Here is a 27493-nt window from a genome sequence, read left to right on the forward strand (position 1 = left end):
CACGTGCTATGCTTCCTAGGTGTTGCCAGGACAATTCCATTCTATTATGATGCTCATGTCGGTCCCTCTTTTTAAAATTGTATGTCCTCTGTGGTCTAGGTATGGCTCATCTGTCATTTCATTCCCTCGGCCTTGCACGAGCCTGCTACCTGGTGGGTACCTAAAGTGTGGTGGAAGGATTGAATTGGGTATGTGGGGGCTAGCAGAGACCAGAGTTGAGGACAGTGGCCCCCTACTCTCTGAAATATGACACAGTCCCATAATGACATCAGTTTTTGTGTCCCTCAATGACTAATGATTCTCAGTCTTCCTGAGCACATTAAGACACGATTAAATTCTGTCAGCTCAGCTCTCCTGCCTTCTAAATTAGAGCAGCAAGCATGGTTTCTCTGCTCAAGTCACGTTTTCCTGCAGCAGATTCCATTCAACCTCCTGACACCAATTTGTGTGATATTTCAGCGTTTAGCACGCAGACAGGAAAATGGTATTCCCGCTTGTGTCCTCTAGGCAGACAGCCCACTTTGAGGTTCAGCCATGTGGTTTGCCCTCGCCCCAAGTCTGGCCTACTCTATTGAAATTCTCCTCCCGAAATTCACTCATTAAACTCTCCCATGATCCATCACGATGAAACTGATTATCGCAGTGTTGTCTTTTACCATTATTAATCTTTGGAGATTGATGCTCGCTGGTGCTTCTGACTGACTCACATGATTTCAGCTATTAATCTTTATCTCAATCAAATTATTTACTGTTTTAACTTGGAAGGTCTTGCTGCCTCTGGGGCTGAATCTTATCAGCTCTGATGGCTTCACAGTGAAAGCTATTTTTTTTTAAATCCCATCAACTTTTTGGTTTGCAAACAACTTCTACCCACAGAATTCCTGGATCGCCATGTTGTTTACTGGAGTCCCTTTCCAAACACTATTTTCTCCACCTTTTTGTCTGTCCTCCTCCTTCATGGGGGCCAATTAAATATGGTACCTGAGAAATGACCTTCAAAATCTTTCCAATCACGTACCTAATTCACAGGAGGCTACTGCAGTGGACATAATCTATCACGGTTTTGCACCACAACCACACCTCCTACAAACTACTCATGGCTAATAACTCAAAGTGTTGGGAATACTAAGGCAGACCTATTCCTGGAAGACAAGAGACTTACTTGTTTTCCATTTTGGCGCTAAGACTCCCCTATGACTTTGCAGAACCTGCCTTAGACTGCAGGGCAGTCTGGAACACTCTGACCCCGATCTTCTCTCCTCTCTAGTTCACTCGGGGGTCAGATTGCAGCATGGTCTGATAGCTCTCCAGTACTGTTCCAGATTCCTTTCTGAGGATCTAGACTAACAACTCTCTCCAGACAGAGACCTGGCTGCACCTGGAGAGTTTAACTTTAATGGGAATGATATTAACGGGATGAGAGCAATTGGTATATCAAAAACCAATAATCTCTCAAGGAGAAAAATGAATCAGTAAAATTATTAGCAGAATAAAATTGAAATAGTTTCTAAGACAGGGCATGCAGCATTTGTTATTTTAGGGATTCAGTAGATGGAACACTGCCTAATTAACCTAATTAGATTCGCTATATTCATGAGGATGCATTCACATACTTCTCAAACAATTGGAGGTCAAAGGTGGGAAAGAGACATGACAAATACTAAAATAGGCTACAGTACAGTATGTACCCTGAGTTATCCTGCAGATAATCATGTGTTCTTTATTTTGTATCTGGGTGATTTTATTTATTTATTTTTTAATTAAGAGATGTAAGCTGCTTTCAGGCTTATGTGATAATAAAGGAGATCTAAAAGGATGGAGATAACAGTCACAAGACTAAGTTTCAGGAAACTAATGCCCTGCTTCACCGGTTGGGGACTGGCTGAATGAAAGTCTGATCTGATAGAACCTTGACCTTGGAGGAAGGAAACTTGGAGTCTAGTCCACGATAAGCCAGTAATTCATACCTGTTGTACAGTGAGGTAGGATGGGCCAGCTGAGTGTGACACACCCTTCCAGTGAATCTTCATAGATTCTTCCTGCAGAATCTAGCAGGAACCTCAACTCATTGGCTATTGAAGGTTTGTGTTGATGAGTAGTGTTTCATGTCTAGAAAGCCGAACATCGCTGAATGATTCCAGAATGTTCAAAATGAATAAATTCAAGATATACACATGTTGGCCAGCTAAAAGTATAGAAAGGGGATTTAAAAAAGGGCATAATCCCAGCTGTCTTCCAGAAAGCAGATTTCATGGGATGACTTACTCAAGGTTGTTCATGGAGCTTCTGCTATGTTTTAGGCACTGTGCTAGGTATCAGCATTGTTTGGGGATCACTCTGTTAGCATAATTCCGTAGATGAGTCCAAATCCCTGGTTAGCTAGTACCCTGGCAGTCCTCCTCCTTCTAGTCAAAGCAGAAAGAGACAGTTTGAGTAGTGGAGTAGTGGTGGAGAATGAATTCAGCTCTTCTCTGCGTGAAGCCCACACCTTCAAAGGTGGAACTCACTTCCTATCTGAGGAATGAAGTGTATACAGATCCAAACTAAAAGCTTTCTATCATACTGTCTTTTAACATTTCTTGCTGCTTTTAGAAAGGGGAGAGAGAATCGGATTCGGTGACACCACTTCTAATGGAGTCTTTACCTTTGATGGTTTTTGAAGGAAGGATCATTGTACGTGCTCGCTATGAAATACTTTCTTTCTCGAAATGTCAGTTTGCTTTTTTCCAGTTACAGACAGGGATTCGTATACGGCGCTGTGATCCTAGGGTCTGGAGCGGATGTACTGGTGGTTCCAAGGAGGCCTCTGCCCATACAGTGAAAATTTTCAAGGATGGTTCCCCTGCTTGTGGTGGTCTGAGTCTGTCTCAGGCCCTCTGAAGCCCTGGATTTTACCAGTCTGGCATCTCACTGCCTTTCCACCTCTTCCAGGCAACACTGCATTGCAGGGGAGTCAGACAGGGAAACCAGACAGCCATCCTAACTCTCATGGAGCTAACCTGTGATGCCAGTAACTAACTGGTTGGTTATAGCTGGCTCGATGCTCTCTCTAGTCACCCAAAACATTCCCCCCACTCGGAACCCCCTTCCCTGGTCTCTAGGAGAGCTGAATTCACCTCGCTACCATATTCTGTTTTGAAGTTAGCATTTAATACATTTGTCAGTACTGATTACACAATTATTTCAGGCTCTCTGAAAAAAGCTTGGCAAATATACAAAAGCACAAGGAAGAAAAACATTCTTTCATCTTTCTATGACAAATACATATTTTTTTTCCCTTTTTTCTACATCAGGGATCTTATTGCCCATACTGTGATGTTACTACTTTATACTCAATACTGCATTTTCCATATTTCCTTGCCTTACATCTTTTATAAGAGGAGTTTTAGAACTGCATGTCATTTTATAGGTTGGATGTGCCACACCCTATTTAACCACACTCCTGTTAGATGTTTGGAGTATTTCCCCCCTCTAACATTTGTCTTCTCTGTCAGGTCTGTTCAGCTCTTTTTGCACATCCGTGATATTTTTTCCAAGGATAAAATCTTCAAAGTAAGGTTGTTGCCTTCTAGAAAGTGGATTTCATGGCATCCATGGGGGGAAAAAAGGCTATTTTACAAGTTTTGTGGATTTACATCATCTACAGCTGTTAGAGGAGGACCCTTGGATTAAATTTGCTGGCGTGCTGCAGGTGGTCACAACAGTGGTGGTTTCTAACACTGGTTAATTTGATAGGTCAAAATGGGTTCCTCATTGTCATAAACACTTTGTTATTGAACCTGAATTTTTTAAGTGTTTTCCTTTTAGGTTCACTGGATTTTTGTGTGTTTCCCTTTATTTTTTCTATTTTACTTGTCATGCTTTATGTATTGTCCACTGTAATTAAAGTATCATTTTTATTGGCTTGTAAACTCTTAATTAACATAGCAGAGAGTTCATAGCCATTTGTCTGGCTTTTCTATTTTAACAATAAAATTTTTATATTTCATTTTAATAAGGCCAGATATTTCTAAAATCTTTTTCATGTTCTCTTCCTTTGCTTTCTGATTACCTTACGCTGAGAGGGAATAAATGTAAACTATGTTCCCTTTTCGATCTTCTGATTGAATTATTTTAAACTTTCTCTGACCTGAATTTTCTTTGATGTATAAGGGGAGTAGCTGTTCAACATTTTGAGGTGGGGAGGGATCTAAGTACCAATTATGAAATATCTCCTTTAGGAATTTAAATGCTACCTTTTGACTATATTGACTATGTACATCAATATTTAATTCCACCCAGCTACCCTTGGGTCAATACAATCATTTTAGTTACTGTAAATTTTAAATATATTTTAACATCTAGCACTTCACATTCCTTGGATTTTTCTTTTTAATTTGGAAATTATCACTTAAATTCTACTTTTCTTCTGTTTAACATGTGAGTTTTCCCTTTTGATTATTGTTGGAATGTGTTCCTTGGGTGCTTAAGCTTACCTCTTGAGTTAGCTTGCTCTCGGATTTCCCTCCCTTACCCTTCACTACCTTACACAACACAAGGCTTCCATTTCAGACCACAAACCTCTTTGAGTGTTAATACCTATTAACACCAAACACCAGTAAGTGTTAATAATCCTTATTCTTACCTTTCCCATTCCTACTGTATTTCTACCCTTCTCCTTCTCTCTAGTTGTTTAATGTATGTCTTTCAACCTAAACAGTTCAATAGCTCAAACCTTTGGGAAAGGTATACTTACTTTTCAAGTTAGAACTTCTTGTATTTTTTGTTTTTCATACCGTGGGATTTGGAAAGTACCTACATATTCTCAAAACTGAAGGACACCAATGTGAGCAGTAATCTCAAACTGCAATTTGCCGCATACCTCCACTTGATCTCAGTGGAGGGAAACAAATGTCTGTCTCCCAGGTTTGCATCCCCTGCAACAGCTTGGTGATCCATTCTACAAACTACCATATGGACTATAGGGCTCATGTACATAGAAACTATATTTCTCTCCTACTCTCTTCTACAAGTGGAATAATAGGTTTTACATCAAAATCAAATGTAATACTGTGAAACATTATCAGGTGCTTTTAATAAATTAGCATACATGTTTTGCAAGTAAGTTTCCTATCCTCTTTTTACATTCCCCCTGCCACTTGCTCTTTCAGTGACCCAGAGTGTCTGTCACTGTCCACTCTTACCTAGATGCTGTGAGTTAGTGTAGACATCTTCTAAGAAGAGGACAACATCATGGGTGAGAGCCTGAGTTTAAACTTGATCTATACAAGGCAGATAGTAAACACGTTTGATTTTTTATGTGCCGCAAGTCTCTTTTGCAAGCCATCTCTATCATTATAGTGAAACACAGAGACAACATGTAAATGAATGAGTATGGCTGTGTTTCAGTAGAACTTTATTTACAAAAATAGATACCAGGCTGGGTTTGGTCCCTGACATGTGGTTTGCTGACCACTTGTTGGAGGTGCAGGTTTGGAGCCCAGTTACCTGAGAATGAGTATCTGTTCACTAATTTCTAGGTATGTGATCTAGGGTAAGTTTCTTAACTGCCTTGTGCCACAAAAATAGGGCATTTGTAAAATGAAGATGATTATAAAATATGCTTTACAGGGTCCCTTTGAGGATTGAAGGAATTAGTACAGGTAAAGCTTCTGGAATTTATGTGCCTGGGAACATAATAAGCCCTAAACTCAATGTTGAATGTTGTGTTAGTTGGAGGCCAGTGCACTACATAGACACTGAGAGAACATTTGCAGCTTTTCCTTTCTCTTAACTTCTATTGTTTAAGCCTTGGGTCCTCTCCCAGCCCTCCCCAGAGTAAAATCTTTAAGGAAATGCCAGTGGAGAGGTATAACTGCTGTCTGTGCTGTTGTTTTATTTCCAGAAGGGAACATTGTAGTGGCAACAGAGGGTCTTTCCAGGATACTTTGTAACACAAAAAAACAAGGTCGGCTTTGTTATAGCTGCAGAAAATCTCATTGCTTGTATTTCTTTTCACATGGTTTGCCAGTCAAGATCTATTTACTCCATGGTTTCTTGGCTAATTATTTCCAGCATGGCACTGATTGAGCTGTTAATAAAGTGTGAAGGTGCCTTGCAGATACATTCTGAGCCTTAAAGAAGCCATCTACATCTCAAACTGCAAACTGCTGTGTCCTCCGATCCCTCCAATATTCTGGCGATAGCATCTCCAATTGTAAAATTAATCAAACTTCTTTCAGTGACAGAAATGTTAATTTAAAATTTTTGTCACAATTACCGGGAGTGTTATTGCAGCTTCTGACTTGTAATTAATTTCTCCTTCCCTTTTTCCATCACTGGGTTAGTCTCCTTTGTAATAGTGATAAATGAAATAGCTGCCTGACCTTTTTTTTTTTTATTTAAAATAAATTACTTTACAAGAAAAAAATTACCTCTAGGTAATCAACACCTTCAGATAAACAGGGGAACATGGGGCATTAGGTACTTTATTGTTTCTCTCTGTCTTTCTATCTTTTTAATTTGTGTGTCTTCAGTGATTGAAATGACAAATGGAGAAAGAGCACCATGAGTCTACTTTTATGGCTGTGTTCCCATGTGGAACTAATTTGGGTTGCGGTGTTGGTTTTTATGGATGCTGGGGAATACCAGCAAAATCAGAGTGTGATACTAAGACATTGTAAATTAGAAAAAGAAACCCGCAGGGAAAAGAGGAAACGAGATGTTATGTTTACTTGAGCAATAATTAGAAAGTGTAGTGCCCCCTCAGTGTGAACAAGCCCCTCACTACTCCCAGTGTGGGCTCAGACTAGATGCACGGTGGCCCCCCGGGGAGCTTGCCGGAAATGCAGGATCTCAGGCACAGCCCCAGTCCCACTGAATCAAACAAATCCTCCTGTAACCTGTGTACGTACTAGAATTTGTAAAACACTGAAGCACAGACTTAACGATGAGGTGTCTCGGAGGCAGGTACGAATGAGGTTTATAAACAAGTAGCAAAGCTCACGGTACCTCATTACTACTTGTGCAGAGAATAAGAGATCCAGGGTGCATATTGGAATTTCAGAACGTGAACAATTCAAGGAATAGGGATGAAAAGAGGTAGTTACAAACACGAATTGGTTTTTTTGTCCCCCTGCAGGAAGGCCTAGCTTTCCCATGAGTGTATCAGAATTGCCAACTTTGGGGTGGCAGGGACCATCCAGCTCTACCACAGGAGGTCCCCAGACATCTGAGTGGAAAGAGTAATGGAAGGGAATCTACTGGATCCTGTAAAAATCCCAAGCAGTTGATATTAGAATATAAAAAGCTTTTGTTGTGTAAATGGGTTGTTGAGTTGGTTTAGCTGAAGTGATTTTGAGAGAATGAATAAGGATTTTCCTGCTTCTTGAAATTGAATGATGGGATATGGGAGGCTGTAACCTGGCTGAGGTGCTGGAGGCTAAGATCAAGTGGGTGCAGCAATGCTCGGGACCCATGAAGGGCCACCCCCTCTGCTATGCACTGGAAGTATAGCTGTGAAGACACTGTGGGCTCTACTCTGGAGGAACTCAGAGTCTGAATATGGAGGGCAATGGTCTTGGTTTCTTTCTAGGGCTTGGCTTATTACTTTCTTTCTAGTACACTGCTTTTCTCAGTAATCCAGTCAGTGACTCTATATTTAGCTTCTATTTTGACTCCAGACATTATCACAAGTAAAGCTAATGAATAGCGGTGAACTCTGGGCTACATTCCCTTGAGTTGGGACAGTTGGGGACTTGTGATGTCACTGGGAATGCACAAGGTAGTTAAAGAGGCTGCCTTTTAAAATCTCCACCCTAGGTAAAGGGCTATGAGAATAAGGATTACACACACAATGCTTTTCTGGGGAAAACAAGACTGGCTTGGGATCTTTGTTGTGAAATCCTCTGTCAAAATTAATTAAGGGAACCACATAATTATAATTTATGCATCTAGATGGCCCCCGATGGTTTGTTTATTAATATGGGATTCGTTTTGAAACATCTGAAATAGCAATGAAAAGACTAAATGGCCTTTTTAGGGGGGATAAATCTTAGAGAGCTAAAAGAATTTTTGATTTAATTATAACTTCATGGCAGTTATGGTTAGGATGGGGACATTCCCCCCTTTAAACTTGATCATGTTAGGTGTGAATCCTCCAATTAGGGGCCCTTGGATGGAGGCCCTACGGAAAAGCCAGTATTATTTTAAACCCTGGCCACATAACCAACAAACCTATTACAGGTGGCAAGGCTTGTAGGAGATAATTGCCAGCCCCCAGGTTCACAGGGAGGTGCTTGCTTCGAGATTGGGCTCCTCTGGCCCTTGATAAACACAGTTATCACTAACACACACATGCTGTTGAATATATTATTTCACTCACCAAATGGAGATTTAAAATGACTTTGCAACATGCCAAATTAGGTTAATTATCTTTTAAGAGTGTTTTGGAAAAAACTCTAAATATTCTATTCTAAGGCTGCAGGGAACCTGGCATGAGCTGGCCTTTTTTATTTATTTAAAAAAATCACTTATTTTTTGCTCCTGCTTTCATTACTATTCTTTGCTTCTGCAGACACGCAGCAAATATCTCTCATGGCACCCTCTTCCTCTGCCAGCCTAGTGTCCCTTCCATGGAGACCAAGGTCCTGTTGGAGAACCTCCCCTTCCTCATTCTCCATTCTTACCCACTGTGTCCTGGGAGAAGCCATAACTGAGCTCAGTTCTGGTTCTTGAAGATGCCCACCCATTTCCGTTATCCTGACATTTTGAAAAAGACATCTCAGTTCAGCAAGGAGCCTCACGAGGCCAGAAGCAGGGACTTCTTCATCAGAGATCCTAGCATGGGCACAAGCTCAGGAGGCAGGCTCCAATGGGTATGTGTCTAATGGATGCCAGTGAAGTGTATCCACGCCACCAGAATGTAGTTGGCACTCAGTTGCTGGAATGGTGAACTGTGGGACTTCTTAGCTGAAAATTCCTTAAACCTTTTTGCTTTCTGTGGGATAGAGTGAAAACTCTAATAGCACCTACAACATCCCCCACCAGACTCCTTCCATGCCACTCTCAGTCTCTTTTAGCGTTTAACCCAATAGAGGTTCTCAAGACCCTGAAGGTATCAAGCGTCTCCTTGCTATTGCATTTCCAACATGCTCTTCGCTTTCCCTGAGGAGTCTTCTCCTCTCCATCTCTACCTTCCATGTCCCTTTGCTGGTCAACTCCTGCTGCACTTGAGTTCTCTGCTTTGATCTCTATGAAACCTCTCTGAGCCCCCAGTGCTGGTTCAGGCTTGTGTCTGTTTCTACAGCATCTCCTACCACCCCCACACTCCCAAATTACCCAGAACCTTCACCTTCAAGAGTGTGAGCTCATTGAGGACAGATATCTTTCCTGTCTTATCTACTGTTGGATCCCTGGCCCCTATGCCCTTCCTAGAGCAGCTACTCAGTTGTCTGGTGTTGAAAGACTTAGTTGCCTCTGCATGTTAGTAGGTGAGTTAAATTGTCATCAGAGAGAATAAGCCTACAGACTTGGGGGCCTCATTAAGAATAGAATATTAACTCTGGAAGAACCTAAGCAGAAAGACTTGAGAGGTGTATGGATTGCAGAGATTCTGCCATTATGGTAGCTGAGAAATGTCTTTGTCCTATGGGAGCAGCAGTGTGCTGAGGGTGACTTCTAGAGCAGCTGATATTGGCATATCAGGATCTTCTAAGTAATCTGACTTAAACGGTGCTCTAGTACCAAAGGATGGTGATCTTTGAAGTCTGTGAACTCCTAGAATTAAACGAAAAGTCTTGTGTGTGAATGATAGAAGTAGTTATCCATCTCTGAAAACCTCTGCCCCCTTCCTCTTCCAAACCCCATTAATTAGGATTTCCAATCTTTTGTTTACCTTTTCTCACCTTTTCTATGTCACAAAGTAGAAGGAATTGCTTAAGTAACTCTGTTGGTAAAGAATTCTGAATGCATTGGTCTCTTTGAAAGATCTAGAATATTTCATTTCACCCTTTGGCATTACTACCAGAAAATTCCTTTCTGGGAACATGTGAGAACTTGTTTCAGTCGATGTAGTAAGGATCATCTCTAAGTTTGTAGAATGGCTTAGAAATAAGAAATTGCTGGCATTTTGTGAACATTTCCTATGTTCTGTGTATTAAGTTCATGCTTTTATGGCTTGTATCTCATTTTAATACTCACAGCAGGGTACTATTATTGTCCTCATTTTATCAATGAGGGAAACTGAGGCCCAGAGGGAGAGGCTTGCCCAATAGCATGCAGCCAGTAAGAGGTGAAGTCAGTATTTGAACCTAAAGAGTTGGTTTCTAGAACCCATGTTCTTACTTAATACATTATTATAGGTGATCTTGCAGGCCTCATTTCACAGATAAGAAAGTATGGGTGAGAGAAGCTAAGGAACTTAACCATGGTCACCCTGTTCTGTGATTCACAGAACCAGGCTTGAAACCAGACCTGGTTCCCCTGCCAGTGCTGGTGACCCCTCAGGCTGTTCTACCTCCTGGTGGTCGTCGGCAGCTGGTATCTTCTGGTTCACACCCAGGTCCTTAGAAAACCCTCTGGAGGTTCTACTGATAATTTCCTATCTTAGCCATACGAATGCTTCAACATGGGATAGCTTCTACCTGAGAGCAACTTTTGCTTCCCCATCCTCCATGAGGCAGCCACACTGTGTGCTCAGTCCCATTGCATCTGTGATTAATGCCACTCTCAGTGGGTGTTCTAAAGGCAGTAACTTTGGTAAATTGTCTTAAGGGAGCTAGTGCGATGTGATTCCTCATTAGCTGTGAAAGTTGGTGCAAACATTCCTAGAACCACTGGAGGTATTAGATCCTGAACTCTCTGGGCATAGAGTAGCTCTCTGTTCTTCACTATTTTTAAGGACAGTGTTCTAAGCTGCAGAGTGAGCTAGGACACTGAACCAAGGGGATCTTTTAAATAGTATTTTTAATCATGAACCATTCCAAGTGTTCTCTTCTGGCAAGATCTTTTCTCCAGATCACTGTATTTGTAGGCCAAAAGTGACTATGGTTCAGCTGGGTTTGGTATGTCTGAAACTATTGGCCAATGGCAGCATTCATGTCTCCTGCTGACCTTCTTGACAAGAATATTACACCGCTATGCTATAAATGGCATTACTTGTTCTCGTTCAATAATTATTCATTGTAGGTCAATAATGTGCCAGGCATAGAGATACAGGGTAAACTAGATAGTTAAGATCCTTCCTTTGGAGGCTCTGGACAATAAACAGAGATAAAGGAAAAGAAAGACAGCTGTGCAGTGAGCTATGTGCTATGAAGGACATAGGCGAGGGAGCAGTGATAGTGGCTGCAAGGATGTACCTAAATACCAAGGACCATTAGAGGTGGCCTCTTTATGGAGGTTCTATTTATAGGAAAACTGAAATAGAGAAAACCAGGGGGAAGCATTCCAGGCAGAGGAAATAGCATATACAAAGACGCTGAGGTGGGGAAAAAGCCTGGCAGTGTTGAGAAACTGAAGACAGAGAATACCAGCTGGAGAGTCAGGCATGAGAGGCAGTTGTCATTCACATGACAGCGTCTTACTGTTGGGGAAGTAGGCGGGATCTGGGTTGTGCAGGACCATGTGGGTGTTGGTACATGGGCAGGGATATTAGTAAGTCACTGCAACCTTTTAGGCAGAGAATCTATATGATATCATTGATATTTTGAAAGCTCCTTCTGGCTCTTGTGTCAAGATTGGATTGGACTGGAAAGTGAAAAGTGTTGCTGAAAGAAATCTTAGAAGACCTAAATAGAAAGACAACCTGTGTTTGTGAATTGGAAGACTTAGAAGCACGAAAATGATAAGGCTCCCCAGAGAAATACACAGATTCAGTGTAATCCCTATTAAAAAAATGAGGGCTTTTTTTTTCAGAAATAGAAAAAGTAATCCTAAAATTTATGTGAAATCTCAAGGGACCTCAAATGACCAAAGCAGTGTTGAAAAAGAACAAAGATAATTTAGACTTCCTGGTTTCAAAATTATACAAACTCCAGTAAACAAAATAGTGTGGGATTGGCATAAGGGAAGACATACAGACCAGTGGAATAGAATAGAGCACCTAGAAGGAAAGTCTAACATATAAGATCAAATGATTTTTGACAAGGATGTCAAGACCATTCAATGGGGGTAGAATGTGTCTTTTCATCAAATGGTGCTGGGAAAACTGGATATCCACATGCAAAAGGATGAAGTCGGATCCTTACTTTACAATATACACAAAAATTAACCCCGAAGGAATCAAAGATATAAACATAAGAGCTAAAACTATAAAATTCTTAGAAGAAAATAAAGGGAAAGCATCAGGAGATTTGACTTGACCATGACTTTTTTCATATGACACTAAAGCCACAGGCAACAAAAGAAAAATAAGACTTCATTAAAATTAAAAAGTGTGCAACCAAGAACACTACCAAGAGAATGGAAATGGAACCAACAAAATGAGAAAAATGACTGTAAATCATGTATCTGACAAAGGATTAATATCCAGAATATATTAAACCTTAACAACAACAAACTCCAATAAGCCCAATTTAAAATAGGCAGAGACTCCTGGGTGGCACTGTATGTTAAGCATCTGACTCAATTTCTGCTCAGGTCATGATCTCAGGGTTTTGGGATCAAACCCTGAATTGGGCTCCACACTATCAGTATGGATGTCAGCTAGGGATTCTCTTTCTCTGCCCTCCCCTGCCTGTGTGCTCGCATGCTCATGCTCTCTCGCTCTCGCTCGCTCTCTCTCTCTCTCTCTCTCTCTCTCAAAATGAATAAATAAAAAAAATAAAAATGGGCAAAGGACTTGAATAGACATTTCTCCAGTAAAAACATACAAATGGCCAACAAGCACATGAAAAGATGTTCAACATCATTATTCATTGGGGAAATGCAAATCAAAACCACAATGAGATAGTATTTCACATCTGTTAGGATGGTTATTACCAAAAAAAAAAAAAATAGAAAACAGGATGTGGAGAAATTGGGACCCTTGTATATTGCTGGTGGGAATGTAAAATGGTACAGCTGCTTTGGAAAACAGTTATGGTAGTTCTTCAAACAATTAAAAAAAGATACAATATGATTCAGCAACTCTACTTGTGGATCTATGCCCCAAAGAATTGAAAGCAGAGACTCAGATACTTGTCTATCAGTGTTCACAGTTATTCACAGTTGCCAAAAGATGGGAACAACCCCAATGTCCATCAAAAAATGAATAAAAAAGTTTGTGTATGTGTGTGTATGTATACATGCATGCACACACAGTGAAATACTATTCAGCCTTTAAAAGGAGAGAAATTCTGACATGTGCCACAACATCGATTAACTTTGAAAACATTATGCTAAGTGGAATAAGCCAGACATAAAAGGATATATATTGTATAATTCCACTTATGTGAAATACCTAGAAAAGATAAATTCATACAGTCACAAAGTAGAGTAGATGTTTCCAGGGTCTAGGGGAAGTTATTTAATGTGTACAGGATTTCAGTTTGTGTTGATGAAAAGTTCTGGAGATGAATAGTGGTGATGGTTGCACGACATTGTGAATGTAGGTAATCACATTGGATTGTATATGTACAGTTGTGGCAGTGATCAATTTTATGTTAGGTATATTTTACTGCAATTAAATGAAATAAATATTGGATTGGAAGAAGGGAAAATACATAGATAGATAGATATAAACAGGTATACTGGTAAGGAAGAATTTTGCACAAGGCTAAGTTAAGAGAGGATGACATCTTAGGTTAGGGTGAGGGCAGGTGAAATGAAGAAAGAATTTTTGGCAGGGGAGTGTTATTTGTAGGTTTGGAATATCACCCATTAAGGGTTTGTTTGTTTGTTTATTTATTTATTTATTTATTTATTTTTATCTTGAGGCAAAATAAAAATACCTCTCATTGAAATATATTTTACTTTGGGAAAATTCTGTCATTACAGTGGCTTAAGTATCTGTAGATGCTTACCCAGTTTGAGTAGAAAGTTGATTGGGTGTTAAGTTACTCGCATTGACTTTTGACATTTATATGTTCCTCCCTTGGTAATTCTTCTACCCTTGGTTTACCTGTCTGGTACAAGGAAAACTAGCATTAGTGTTAAGGGTCTCTGACTCCATGGTCTTACCTGTAAATAAATTCCCCCAAATTCTCAGCAGACACTTGTTTTTGAGAGGCAAGTTAGCATATAAAATATTGATTTTAATGTAGTATTTGCATTGCAAATTAGCTCTTTGGAATAAGTAGAGTTTTTGTTGTTTTTGTTTGTTTGTTTGTTTTGGATCCTCAAAGGATGACAAAACAGCTTTTATTTCTTACCAGCTTGTGTTCTGAGATTTACACAAAATCTTACTGGAGGCCCTCACACAAAGGTTTGGGCAAATGGTCACAATTTCCTGAAGTGATAGTTTTCTCCCTGTGCTAAGAGGAGAGTCACAGTGGATATTGTAGAGGTTCATTTTGGAATGCATACTCCTTCTGAAGCCTGTTCATTAAAGCAAAGAGAAATACTTTAATGACTCCTGTGTGCAGATTGGACCCTGATTTCTGGAGTGGAACAGCTGTGTTGGTATTACAGTGGGTAGAAGGGCTGCAGTGCCTTGTTTAGACCTGGGATGAACTGATTGGAGGATGATGAGTGGGGTTTGGACAGCCACCGTGGGACTGAGAGGCTGATCCCACAGTGTTTTATGCTCATGGCCAACATCAGAAAGGGGGCCAGGTTGGGGCACCTGGGTGGCTTAGTGGCGTCTGACTCTTGGTTTTGGCTCAGGTCATGATCTCATGGATTTGGGGTTTGAGCCCTGCATCAGGCTGTGCGCTGACAGTGCAGAGCCTGCTTGGGATTCTCTCTCTCCCCTTCTCTGCCCCTGGCTCATGCACATGCGATCATTCTCTGTCTCTGTCTCTGTCTCTCTTTCTCAAAAAATAAACATACATTTGAAAAAAGGGTGGGGGCATGTGTCAGTAGGGAACCCAACCCACAGGTACTGAGTTCCATCCTAAAGAAAACAATCTCCTTGAGGAGGTGGTGAGGATTCAGGGGCTTTTGCAAAAGATTTTATAGTTATTTTCTTTTTTACTTTTAAAACCACACAGTCTTCCTAGGCTGTCTTGAGTTTATGGGGGAAAACTTGTAATGCCTATTATGAAAATAACAGTGGCCATTGTAGCTCTCCATAAATATTAACTAACATGCCAGGGACTGTGTTAAGAGTCTGTTATAAACTGATTTGTGTTACCTTACAATTTATATGTTGAAGCCCTAACCCCAAATGTGATTGTGTTTGGAGAGAGTGATTTTAGGGAGGTAAGTAAGGCTAAATGCGGTCATAATGGTAGGGCTGTAATGGAGTAGGACAGGTATTCTTACAAGAAGAGACAGAGAGATGTGGGGGAGGTGCATACTAAGAAGGCAGCTATCAGCAAGCTACGATGTGATGTCTAAACCAGATAGTGACCCTACTGGCACCTTGATGTTAGACTTCCAGTCTCCAGAACCATGAGAAGATAAATTTCTGTTGTTTAAGCCACCCTGCCTGTGGTATTGTGTTTTAGCAGCCTGAGCCAACTGATACAGGATCCTATGTAATTTATCCCACCTAATCCTCACAAGGAACCTATAAGATAGATAGTATTTTCCCAATTTTACAGACGAAGACACACACTTCAGGTTGAAGGCAGCCTCTCTTAAACTTTGTGAGTCATAGTTGCACTCAAGAAACATTCTTTCCTTGCTTCAAACGGCTTACTTTCTGTTACTGTGATACTAGATATGGTGTTTTACCTTCCATGGATCACCATCGCCTGCTAAGGCAGCTTGTACATAGCAGGTCCTCATAGTCTCATTGAACAAAAGATGGAGAGGCACTGCAGGTGAAAGTTAATGTGGAGTTCTTTGGATCATCACCCACTTAATTTTGTTGATTTAACATATTATGTTTTCTCTACATAAGGTAAGCATTGCCCAGATAGAAAATTCAGCTGCATATCATGAGTGATTGACTTAATGTATCCTGAGGGGAAATTATGTTTCTTGGGCAATTCATTGCAAAGAAAAGATACAGAAAGACAACCTGTGCACAACTGAGGTTTTTAGGCAGGGAAGTGGCTATTTGGTTATTTTTCAAACTAAGAACCTCATTTATGTCAACAGTGTTTTCCAAGGGTCATCTTGCTCACTTACCTCCAGAACTGAGTTGAGTGCAAAAAGCTTTTGGTCCATGTTCTCAATTATGTTTACTTCCTGGTGACTGACACTAGTGAACCCTAAGTCTTTGGGAAGAAATCCTTCCCCAGGTGACACTGTTGTCATTCATCTGAAGAGCCTCTTCTATGCCTTTTCTCCTCAGCTCCGAAAGAAAATTTTCTCAAGTCAACATGTACATGCCTTTTGCTTCCCTTTGTAATACCGTTACTAAAAGAGGTAAATTATTCTACTCTCCTTAGATGTTGGTTCAAGATAGCAGATTACACATTAAAAATCCCAATTTTTAAGAACAAATTCACTGGGACTTCCCTGTTTTCCAGTACATGGCTCTATATTGTCACGTGATAGCTGAGCAAATTAGACTTGTTAAATAAAGAAAGACATTCTTTTTTTTAATGTTTGTTCATTTTGACAGGGTGCGAGTGAGCAGAGGAGGTGCAGAGAGAGGGGGAGAGAGAGAATTCCAAGCAGGCTCTACGCTGTCAGTGCAGAGCCCGATGCAGGTCTCAAACCCACCAACCGTGAGATCATGACCTTAGCTGAAACCAAGACTTGGACACTCAAATGACGGAGCCACCCAGGTACCCCTATAAGGTACCCCTATACAGAGTCATTCTTTAAAGAGATTTTTGGTCCTGGGTGAACAGAACTTAGAAAACTTGATGTACGACCATCCAAAATGAGCAAACATAGGGGTGCCTGGGTGGCTCAGTTGGTTAAGTGTCAGACTCTTGATTTCAGCTCAGGTCATGACCTTGTGGTTTGTGAGTTCGAGTCCTGCCTCAGGCTCTGTGTTGACAGCATGGAGCCTGCTTGAGATTCTGTCTCTCTCCCTTTCTCTTTGCCCCTCCCCCGTTCGTGCTGTCTCTGTCTCTCTCTCAAAATAAATAAGTAAATATTTAAAAATGAGCAAACACAGAACATCTTTTAGACATTGACTTCAACATACGTAGGTGTTTAAATAGTATTCACCTCTAGAGAGAGACTGAGATCAGGAAACCTGAAATTTGAATGTTAGTAAATTATCTAAAACAGCATATGTATATACGTAATAAAACAACAGGATCCATTTTACGGATTCATAATCGAATGTGAGTTTTCAAGAATTCATTTCTTAAGGTGAGATAAATCTCTTTCCTCATGTTTTCTTGTCAAAAATCTCTTAACCCTTTTACTGCCTTCGAAGTGATACCTAAGCTTTTAGAATGCTAGACATGGAAGGGAGCTCAGAGGAAACAGAATCCAACTCCCTCATTAGTAAAATGAAGAAAATTGTATTACCTGATTTGTCCAAGGTCACACCTATTAATGGCAGGCTCAAAACTAAAACCCAGATGTCCCGATTCCCAGGAAACACAGATTTTGCTTCCAGTTGTAAAGGGGTAATTGCTTCCATCATTTGAAATCGAGATATGTCTCATCCCAAGATGGATGTGTAATTGTCGAAGGCATCATCTGTTATTCTGCCAAAGATTCAACACACTACTCAGTGGGAAACCAGCTCTAATTTAAGTCAGAGCAAATGACGTGTTTTTTGTTTTTTTATTTATTTTTTCCTATTGTGGGGCATGACAAGTTTCAAAAATAATGAGCTCCACTCACTAGACTTTTTTGGCTTGAGTATTCTACTCTAGTATTGAGTATTCTACTCTAGAATCATTCTTACTAATATCCTCTAAGGAGCTGAAGCATTATACATAGGTTCTCAGAGCCATGTTTTATTATAAGGATCATTCATACCAGTTATGCATAAGCACATACCAATAGAAAGAGAAATTTGCTGTACCGCCTGCATGTGTTTAACTGAATGTGGACTGGTGTACTGAGGTTTGAGATCATATTAAGGTTCGGGCCTCATTTTTATGTAAACCTTTTCTGGCCTGAGGCATTTTTCTCATTATAACCCTCCCTGCTGCCGTCTCCTGCCATAAAGGGAGCTTATGGTCATGACTGGCTATTTTTCAACTCATTGAAAAATATCAAAAGGTAGATAGCTTATTAATGTCAAACATTTGAACATCTGGTTTAAATGGAGGGATAGAAACAAGTGCCTCTACAAACTTTCATCTATGGAAAGAGGTAAAGTGTTATCCAAACCCCACACTGCTACTCAAATGCCACCACCTTCTTCCCAAATGCTTTGTGTCTGCTGCATGACCTAAATAATGTTTCTCAACCCTTTTGGGACACAGGCTCTGTAGAGCGTTTAATGAAAGCCATAGACTTCCTCCACCTACCCATACTTAATACTTATGGACACACACACACACACCCAACGTTGCTCTTAATTTCAGAGGCCTTAGCAATGCTCTGATGTCTATCAAGGGGCCTTGAGTTAAGAAATCCTAGTTAGTGTGTTAACTTTATTTATCCTAGAATCCAGAACTCAGAGACTTTGGGGAAATTACCATTGATTTCTTGAGATTTAAACCATGAACATTGGTCAGTATCTGGTTACAGTCCACAGCAACTGAAATAAATTTCTTATCAAAAATTCTTTTATTGAGTAGTAGGTGTGTCATGCCAGGCAGCCTGGAAATGCTTGAGATACCCTAACTCAGAAGCATGTGGTCTAGTTAAAAACAAAGTCAAACTAGCACATAAAATGGTTGGTTAATCACAAAGTGTCGTATTTCACCATGTAGAGTTCAGAAGGCAAAGGAACCTCTTTGGGTCACAGTGATGAAAGTCTTTCCAGGGTGGAAGGAAATGATCTGTTGCTTGAAGCCCAAATATACTTTAGGTAGATGGAGGGATAGGGGAAGGATATTTTGAGCAAGGGAGCAGTGCCTTAGCAAAGCTATTGGGGAAAATGTCAAATCAGCAAGAATATGAATAACGATAAGTATATGCAACAATTTTTTCTATGCCTAAGCATCACCTAACATAAATCTTCAGAGCTGGTGGTACTATTGACCTAATTCTGATGAGGAGGAGTGGTTATATAACCAATCAAACTAAATTGGCCACAGTTTAGAGTTGGACATACATTGTTTATTGAATGATGCTTTGTGTTCTCAGCTAAAAGATCTGCTTATTTTAACCTGGTCTCTGCAATTTTTTCAATTTGATGTTATTTGCATCCCTGTATTTGCATATCCATATATACTCAAACATGTGCAGAAAAACAGGAAAGGTATTTGAAGGTTTTATTCTAAAGTATTGGCAGTGGTTGCCTCTGGGGACTAGGGTTGGAAGGTGGTGATGGTAAAAGGAGAACTTTATTTTATTCTACATACTGCTGTATTGTTTGAACTCCTTACAATGAGCTTATATTACTTTTGTAATTAAAGAAAAAGAGAAAAAAGGAAAGAAATTGAATTTGACATATCTCCAAGTAATATGAAGCCCTTTCATCCTTTTGAAGGTACAAAGAAAAACAATTGTGCCTCAAGGGAAATTTATTTTATCAGAACCTGTACTTTTTTTCCCCTTTAATCATGTAATGAAGCATCTTGCCCTGGATTTCCAGTAAGCTTGCTTTGTTTAAATATGCAGATCTCTGCTAATAATTTATGGTAACTGGAAGTCATATTTGTTAGACTGGCATCTCATTGAGACACTGGCATGCACATGTGCTTAGGTGATGTTGGTCCCCTTCACTTTCTGTCTCTATATGATCTGGACTTCTGAAGATGATGTGCTGGCTTTCCCATAATCTCTCTTCCCCTCCATCCTGGGGTTAAGTAGGGGACAATTTCCTGTACCGTGCCCCAAGGCTGCAGGGTGACCTGTAGAACCATGACCTTGGTGTCAGACTAGAGAATAGACATGCAATTTTGTTTGCTGTTGTGCTCAATGATGGTATATCATGAAAAAAATATACATTGCCTCAGATGTATTTGATATTAATACCTGACTCATGAGTCTAAAAACCATACATTTAATGAAAAATAAAGGCAGGAACACACAGAAACACTTTAAGATGATGTATGAAGAAGGCAGGAATATGGATGGTCTCTATTTTTTGACAACTGTAAATTGCTTCAGGAAGCAGAAAGAGTATGGTAAGGAAAGACTAGCCATGTACATTTTGGGGTGAGTATAATAAGGAGAAATAATGTAGAAGCAGTATGACATTATAGTTAAGAACATGGCTTCTGGCAGTCTAAATACTGCCTCCTCAACTTACTTAGCTTTTCTGTGCTTGAGTTTCCTCATCTGTAAAATAAAGTTGGTTATAGTGACTGCTTTCTGGGATTATTAGGAATTTTAAGGTTGTTTGTATTTATACAACATTTGGAATAGTGCCTGGTACACAGAAGGTTGTGATGAAAAATATAAACTAATATCCATCATCTAGTGAGCGATTAGTGCTTGCCAGACCCAACTGAATAGGCTGTATATGCCCTAGTTTATTCCTCAGAACCTTATAAGAGGCTTTATGATTGCTCTCATTTCACAGTTGAAGACAACAAAGCCCAGAAAGAATGAGTAGGCACAAAGAACAGAATTTAAATACAGGCAGTTAGATTTCAGAGCTCATGCTCTCAACTATAATCATCTATTAGAGATAGAAAGGGAGAAAAAGGAAATTCTGATCCCAAACCAAGTATCTGCTCCATGGCTTAAAATATTGTACAATGGGCACAGGGTTTCCTTTTGGGGTGATGAGAACCTATGGAGTTAGATCATGCTGATGTTGGCATAATGTTGTGAATGTACTTAGTGCCACTGAATTGTTTACTTTAAAATGATAAATTCTACCTTCTGTGTATTTTACTGCAATAATAAAGAAGGTAGCAGGTACGGGGACAAGTAGCCCCCATGTAAAGAATATGTTGACTGTTAATCTTTGTTACCAACAACTGAGAACAGCGTGTGTCAAAGACAACAATCCCTCTTCTCTTTGAGTTTGATGCCTATTCCTGAGACAGGGATTCTTCTAGCTTTATTACAAAGGCATTCAATGCAAAATGTGGGTGTAATGAAATCTCCCTGTGGCAAGCTCATAACAACTGTCCCTCCTATAAGTAGAGAGGCATAATTGTATTTTCTTCCCTGACAATGAAGTTACTTGCATATTTAAGTCCTGAAGTGAGAAAACAGAAAAGCAGAGTCTAAGAGGGATTTTGTTTTCTGTGGATAATAATTTTACAAGACTGAAGGCAACATGAAGAGGAATGAAGTGAAAGGGAAATATTAAGCAATATAAATTAAGCATAATTTGTCTTTAATTTTGGTTTTTACTGAAGTCTATGCATGGAGCCCATCGTCTACTTGCTGGAAAAGAAAAAAAAAATTGTGTTTTTAACATTCTGCACAGTTGTTTAGCACCCAAAGCCATAGAGAACTTTAATCCTTTAGTGAAGAGGGACTAACAATTGACAGTATAGTGTGTTTATGTGGGTTTCATCATGAAACAACAGAATCGTTGACCTATTGGTGTGATGACTTGATAGTAATAAAGACATAATTAAGGGTAATCTTGCCTAGGGTTGACTGTTTAACAGCTTGTCTTATTTGGTTTATTATATTGAACCCAAAACAGAGATATCAGACTAAATCATTAAAATTTATAACCACAACATAACACACAACATTGTAAGAGAGCCCTGTGTGCCCTGTTCCCTTATTTTAGCCATGAAGAGGAGACTGAAAGCCTATTTTATTTAAAAAACTGGTCTTATTAAGACATGCCTTGGGAAAGTTAAAAGAATTTTTATCTGGTGTTAAACCAATGTAAATGCAGTATGCAGAAGCAGATTCTGACATATTTAAAATGGGTGGTACTTTTTTTTAAGAGTTTTTTTTTTTTTCTTTCTTTAGAGCATGCAAGCAGGGAAGGGGCAGAGGGAGAGAGAGAATCTTAAGCAGGTTCCACACCCAGCTTGGAGCCTGATTCAGGGCTCTATCCCACAATCTGTGAGATCATGACCTGAGCTGAAATCAAGAGTTGGATGCTTAGCCAACTGAGCCACTCAGGCACCTCAAATGGGTGGTACTTTTGCTAACAAAAGAAAGAAGCCAGAACAATGGAATAGACTGTTGTTGCTACAAAAAAGGCCTGGTCGCAGAGCCCCAGACTCAGTTAACATCCAGAGAAATCCAACACCAAATCCTCACCATTATCTTCCAAGCTGTATTGTATTCCTTAATAACTTACCAGAGGAGACTCATGGAATGATGCTATCAGCTGCTAAGTTCTCTGGTTTCAAGGAAATAGGTTTCCTACTTGGGAAACATGATATTGCTTTTATTGAATTTGAAAATGGTGCATGAGCTGGAGAGGCCAGGTGGGCTGTCTAAATTTTGCAAGATACTTAGGGTCACTCCCCCCACTGCCATGAAGATCAGCAAGCCAAGAACTAATTTTTGGATATACTCCTTTTAAAGATTTAGTGTTTCTTATAGTGGTTATTCCTCAAGCATTTGGTCATGTCACTTTGCTGATTTGGGGCATGGGGGAATAAATATTTAGCATTTTTTGTGGAGAATTTAAAAATGATATTCTTTCGAGACTTTTAGTGTTGCTATTTTGTCTCAGTAGACTTTAGAAATGTGGAAAGTCTTAATTTTGTACTATGAAAATTGACTCGTAGTCTAAAATAAAGTACATACCCTGGTATTGCCATTATAAAATCAGCATCACTGTTTTCATAGTCTGTGAAAGAGAAAACAACCTGTTGCAGGGTGTGGATGGGGGTAGGCAGAAGCAAAGAAAAGGTGGTTTTCCTCCTTGGAAAGGTGAACTCCAGAGGGCAATTTCTGAGAATGGCATGTGGCCTCATCCCTCATGTCTCCTTTCCCAAAGCTGCCATTCATTTCAGAAGGGAGGAAGCAAAATAGGTGAAGAAATATAGAATGGTTCCAGGCTGGATTTTGATAATTCTTTGTTATATTTCCTAGTTCTGTGATGAAAATTGAGATGGCAGATCCAGTTGTCAAGCTGCTTGGATGTGCTGCACTCAGGTGAATAAGTTATTTCTTTACATTTACTGATAGGAAACCAAGAACCCAGTCTCCTCAGAATTGGATGTAGGCTACCAAATAGTCCATGCTAAAGAATGGTTACTATTCGATTTATTCTGAAAAACATACATGGGGAACATAGTTCTTAATTTGACTTACTTGGTTTCACTCATTCCCTGGATGATAAATGTTCTGCTTATGGGATAATATTTTATGCTTTTGAAGGTTTGAATCATTGAGTTGTACTAAGTGTTGCAAGATGTATTACCTCTCAAAATTGTTCTGATATTAGTGTGATCTGGGTCTTTAATCTGATGGTCTAGAATGGTTACATTGGTCCAAGATGCAATCACTGTCAGAAACATCATATCATATTTGCTAGTATACCATTAGCCATGCATTAGTGATATTAGGCTTTGTGATTTCCATTTAAATAGCATAAGATGCATTAGGAGCAGAATGTTACTGTTATCTTGTATTATACATATTCAGAATGGTGTTTGTTAAAAGGTGAGACATGTCACTTCTTGTCCTGCTTTCTGTTTTTATAATGATAATTGGTTGCAGATTTTCTGGTGATCTGAAGCATTTTGCTTATGTTAATGTGAAATGGGATGTTGCTAATTTAGGGAAGGATGAAAGAAAGGAAGAGACGTATGTCTTACTGAGAAAATAGAATTATGTCCTGGGGCTAAGCTTGGGCTGTCTTTCCTTGATATGGAATTTTATTGTCTATACTTGGGGATTAGAGGTTACAGACTGGCTATGAAGCAGTTATTTATTGTTGCCTAGATGGTGCAACTGATTTCCAAGAACCTATCCTCCTGTGTGTCCTGGATCCTTGGTTTGTGTTCTCAGTACCTTGGGCAGTCCCCTCCATTAGCCTTCTAAGGAATAATTGCCCTCAAACTGTGGTCTCAGATCCCTTACACTTACAAATTATTAAGGATTTTAAAGGACTTTGGTTAATATTTACTTTATTACAAATTAGTTAGAAATATTAAATTTATGTATTTATTTTTAAATAACAACCTTGGGGTGCCTGAGTGGCTCAGTCAGTTAAGCTTCTGACTCTTGATTTCAGCTCAGGTTGTGATCTCACAGTTTGTAAATTCAAGCCCTGCATTGGGCTCTGTGCTGACAGGATGGAGCCTGCTTGGAATTCTTTCTCTTCCTCTCTCTCTCTGATTCTCCCCCTGCTCTCACTCTAAATAAGTAAGTAAATAAGTAAGTTAAGTAAGTAAAACCTTTACATAATAACTACATTTTTAAATGAACAATAGCTATGTTTTCCAAAACAAAAAGAAATTTTGAAGAGTGATAATGTTTTTACCATTTTTCAAAACTTTTTAGTGTTTGGATTAATATAAGACAGATTCTTTTATCTGCCAATTGCGTTCATTCTGTTGTGGTAGGTTCACGAAGGTTGAGGTACATGAATAAAATCTGGTCTCACACAGATGTGTAGCTGCAAGAGAGATGAATATTTTAATGTCCTCTTTAGATCATTATGGGTATTCTTCTTTGATAATACTCCTAAACTTGACAAGTGGTAGTTTTTCCAAAGGTATTTGAAGTATGAAATCTGAAACCATATGAATTAATGTTTTATATTCTGTAAATTAAAATCAGTTGGTCTTCCTTTATTTTGAAAGGGCCTTTTACTTCTGAAAGATTCTATAATTTCATGTATTGATCATTTGGAAAATATTGTGCAGTTCTGCCAAATGCTGACACATTCAGTGTACAATATAAAAATATATTCACTAATCTCACGCTCCACATGATCAGAAAAATTTTATGTAGTGGGAAGCTTTAAGCTCACAGATAAAAATTTTTCCAAAAACAGTTAATTTTGCTTGAAAGCTCACATTTCATCATTGGCAACAAATAATGTAAGTTCTCCTTGAAATGACAGTTTCATGGTCTTTAATTTAGAAGAAAAAAAATGTCTCCAACTACTCAAGTGTCACTACCATTGCGTGTCCGTTGTTCTTTCAAGTAAAAGTTGTGTTCTATTTAAGAAAGTGGTTAGTTCCGATCTCTGCTCAACCACACAAGTGCTTTTTCCTTGAGACAACTGTCCGATTTCAGTAGTAACGAAAGTGGGTGTGCAACCTTACCATTTTGTCATACAGAATAGTAAAAAGACATGCACTCAAGAGCCAAGATTTAACAGAGTTAAAAATTTTTAACTCCCTTATCAAATAACTTAAAAAGTTTTTTTAATGTTATTTATTTTTGAAGGAGAGAGAGACAGAGTGTGTGAGTGGGGAGGGGCAGACACACACACACACACACACACCACACACACACACACAATCTGAAGCAGGTTCCAGGCTCTGAGCTGTCAGCACAGAGCCTGACATGGGGCTTGAACTCACAAACCGCGAGATCATGACCTGTGCCAAAGTCGGATGCTCAACCAACTGAGCCATCAAGGCACCCCTCAAGTAACTTTTAAAAGGTCAACGCCTTGTCCGCCTCTTTTTTCTGTATTCCAGTGTGGGGGGAAGAGAGGGTGGTGTGTGGTGTGTGTGGTGTGTGTGTGTGTGTGTGTGTGTGAGAGAGAGAGAGAGAGAGAGAGAGAGAGAGAGAGAGAGAGACGTTGCCTTGATTTGTGCTAAACCATTTATTTTTTTTTTAATATTTATTTATTTAGAGCATGAGGGCAGGAGAGGGGCAGAGAGTGAGGAGAGAGAGAATCCCAAGCAGGCTCTGCACTGTCAGCACAGAGCCTGAGGAGGGGCTGGAACTCAAGAACTGTGAGATCATGACATGAGCTGAAATCAAGAATTTGGCAGTTAACCAGCTGAGACACCCAGGCACTCCTAATCCACTTAGTTTTACCACCATTACTTTCACATCATCAGTGTAAAAGGTTAAAAGGGTGAAAAAGGCAATAGTGTCTTAGGTTTATCACAACAATAGTCTTGACCTGTTGGCTTCCCCATGGGTTCTTTGGACAACCCCCCCCCGCCCCACCCCACCATACCATCCTCCTTCCCCTGGGGTTCTGTGGGCCACACTTTGAGAATTGGTACTCTGCGGTAACATTTTGTTCTACAATGGTAATCCTTTGTGAAATTTTTTCCCCTTATTTTCTTTTATGATTAACTCTCTGAACTTAACTAAGTTATCAGCTGTACTGTGACTCCCATCCTAAGTGCTTTACCTGTGTGAAATATTTATCTCTAAGTGAATTGCTTAGCAGATGTTCCCACTGAAAAATAAGTTAAGGCAGAGATTCTCAGAGAAGAAAAATATTAAAGAGCATTGATCCAAACCTTTAGCGACTAGGTAATATTATTGTGATCTAATCACAGTGGCAGAATGTTCCTCAGACGTCGAAACGAACAGCTCCATAATTTTCACAGTGTGCTATGTGACAGATGGCAAAAACTGTTTTGATTTTCCCCAATATCAGAGGAGCAGCAAGCGGAGCTTGTGCCTCCCACTTTACTCTCACTCTTTGTCATCTCTGGTCGGCCTGACAGTAGACCAATTTTTACCTCTGTGATCTGTTCTCTGGATGACTATGTTTTCAATAGCTACTTAGTATAAAAATAAAATGTGCAGGTCCCATCAAATAAACTAATTAAGGCTTAGAAAGTGTCAAAATCCGAAAGCCAGGAGGAACAGATTAGACACTGGGTATAAGACACACAGACCTGACACCTAATGTGTTGCCATGGCAGCAGGAGAATCAATATCCCTCAACTGGGCAGAGAGTTGACAGTAATTTTTGCTGGGTCAGAGAATTAGGAAGCGAGAGAACCACCTTCTGCTATGTAAAGAATTTCTCATTTTTAACAAAAAGCTTCTGAAAGCTTTGTAAATTCCTGTTGTAAAATTGCAATCGAGTCTAGGAGAAGGTGATGTCCATGGTGTTGGAGAAGGCCCTTACTATGTAAAAGACAAACTCTTGATGGCTGAATTTTCTTGAGATGTACCCACTATCTCTCTAAAAATCAGAATATGAAGACAGGTGTTTCTTATGCATACTGTTCTCTATAAGTAAGTGTTTAACATATGACTGAAAGCTGGCATGTGTTTTCTCTTTGTTCTGTTGATGATTAACCAAACAGGCAAAGAAGTTTTGCATTTGATTTTCACTACTGTCTAGTCACATTGGAAATTAGTATTTTCCTGGATGTGGTGTTCACAAATGCTTTGACATTCCATCATAGCTACCAAAGAGATTAGATTAAACCTTACTTTGTGCTTTGTGGAAGTTTGTCATTTAGCAGAAAGAGAGCTTCAGTGTTAGCATTTATTTTTCCAAGTCTACTTCTCAGGCACAGCTGGTTTCTGAGTTAATTGGTGCATAATAACATCTGACCCTGTAGAACAAGATATT

At 39.6% G+C, this 27493-nt stretch overlaps 1 long non-coding RNA gene across 1 annotated transcript in view; it reads left to right on the forward strand.

The window, feature by feature from the left end:
- The window catches only part of LOC115508432, a 367104-nt gene that overhangs the window by 102681 nt on the left and 236930 nt on the right, over nucleotides 1–27493 (forward strand). The window contains exon 2 of the long non-coding RNA XR_004343269.1: nucleotides 23071–23133. This is a non-coding gene — a long non-coding RNA (uncharacterized LOC115508432). The remainder of the gene's footprint in view (nucleotides 1–23070; nucleotides 23134–27493) is intronic.

Source organism: Lynx canadensis, chromosome A2 (genome assembly GCF_007474595.2).
Source record: "Lynx canadensis isolate LIC74 chromosome A2, mLynCan4.pri.v2, whole genome shotgun sequence".
In the NCBI taxonomy this organism is placed as follows: domain Eukaryota; kingdom Metazoa; phylum Chordata; class Mammalia; order Carnivora; family Felidae; genus Lynx; species Lynx canadensis.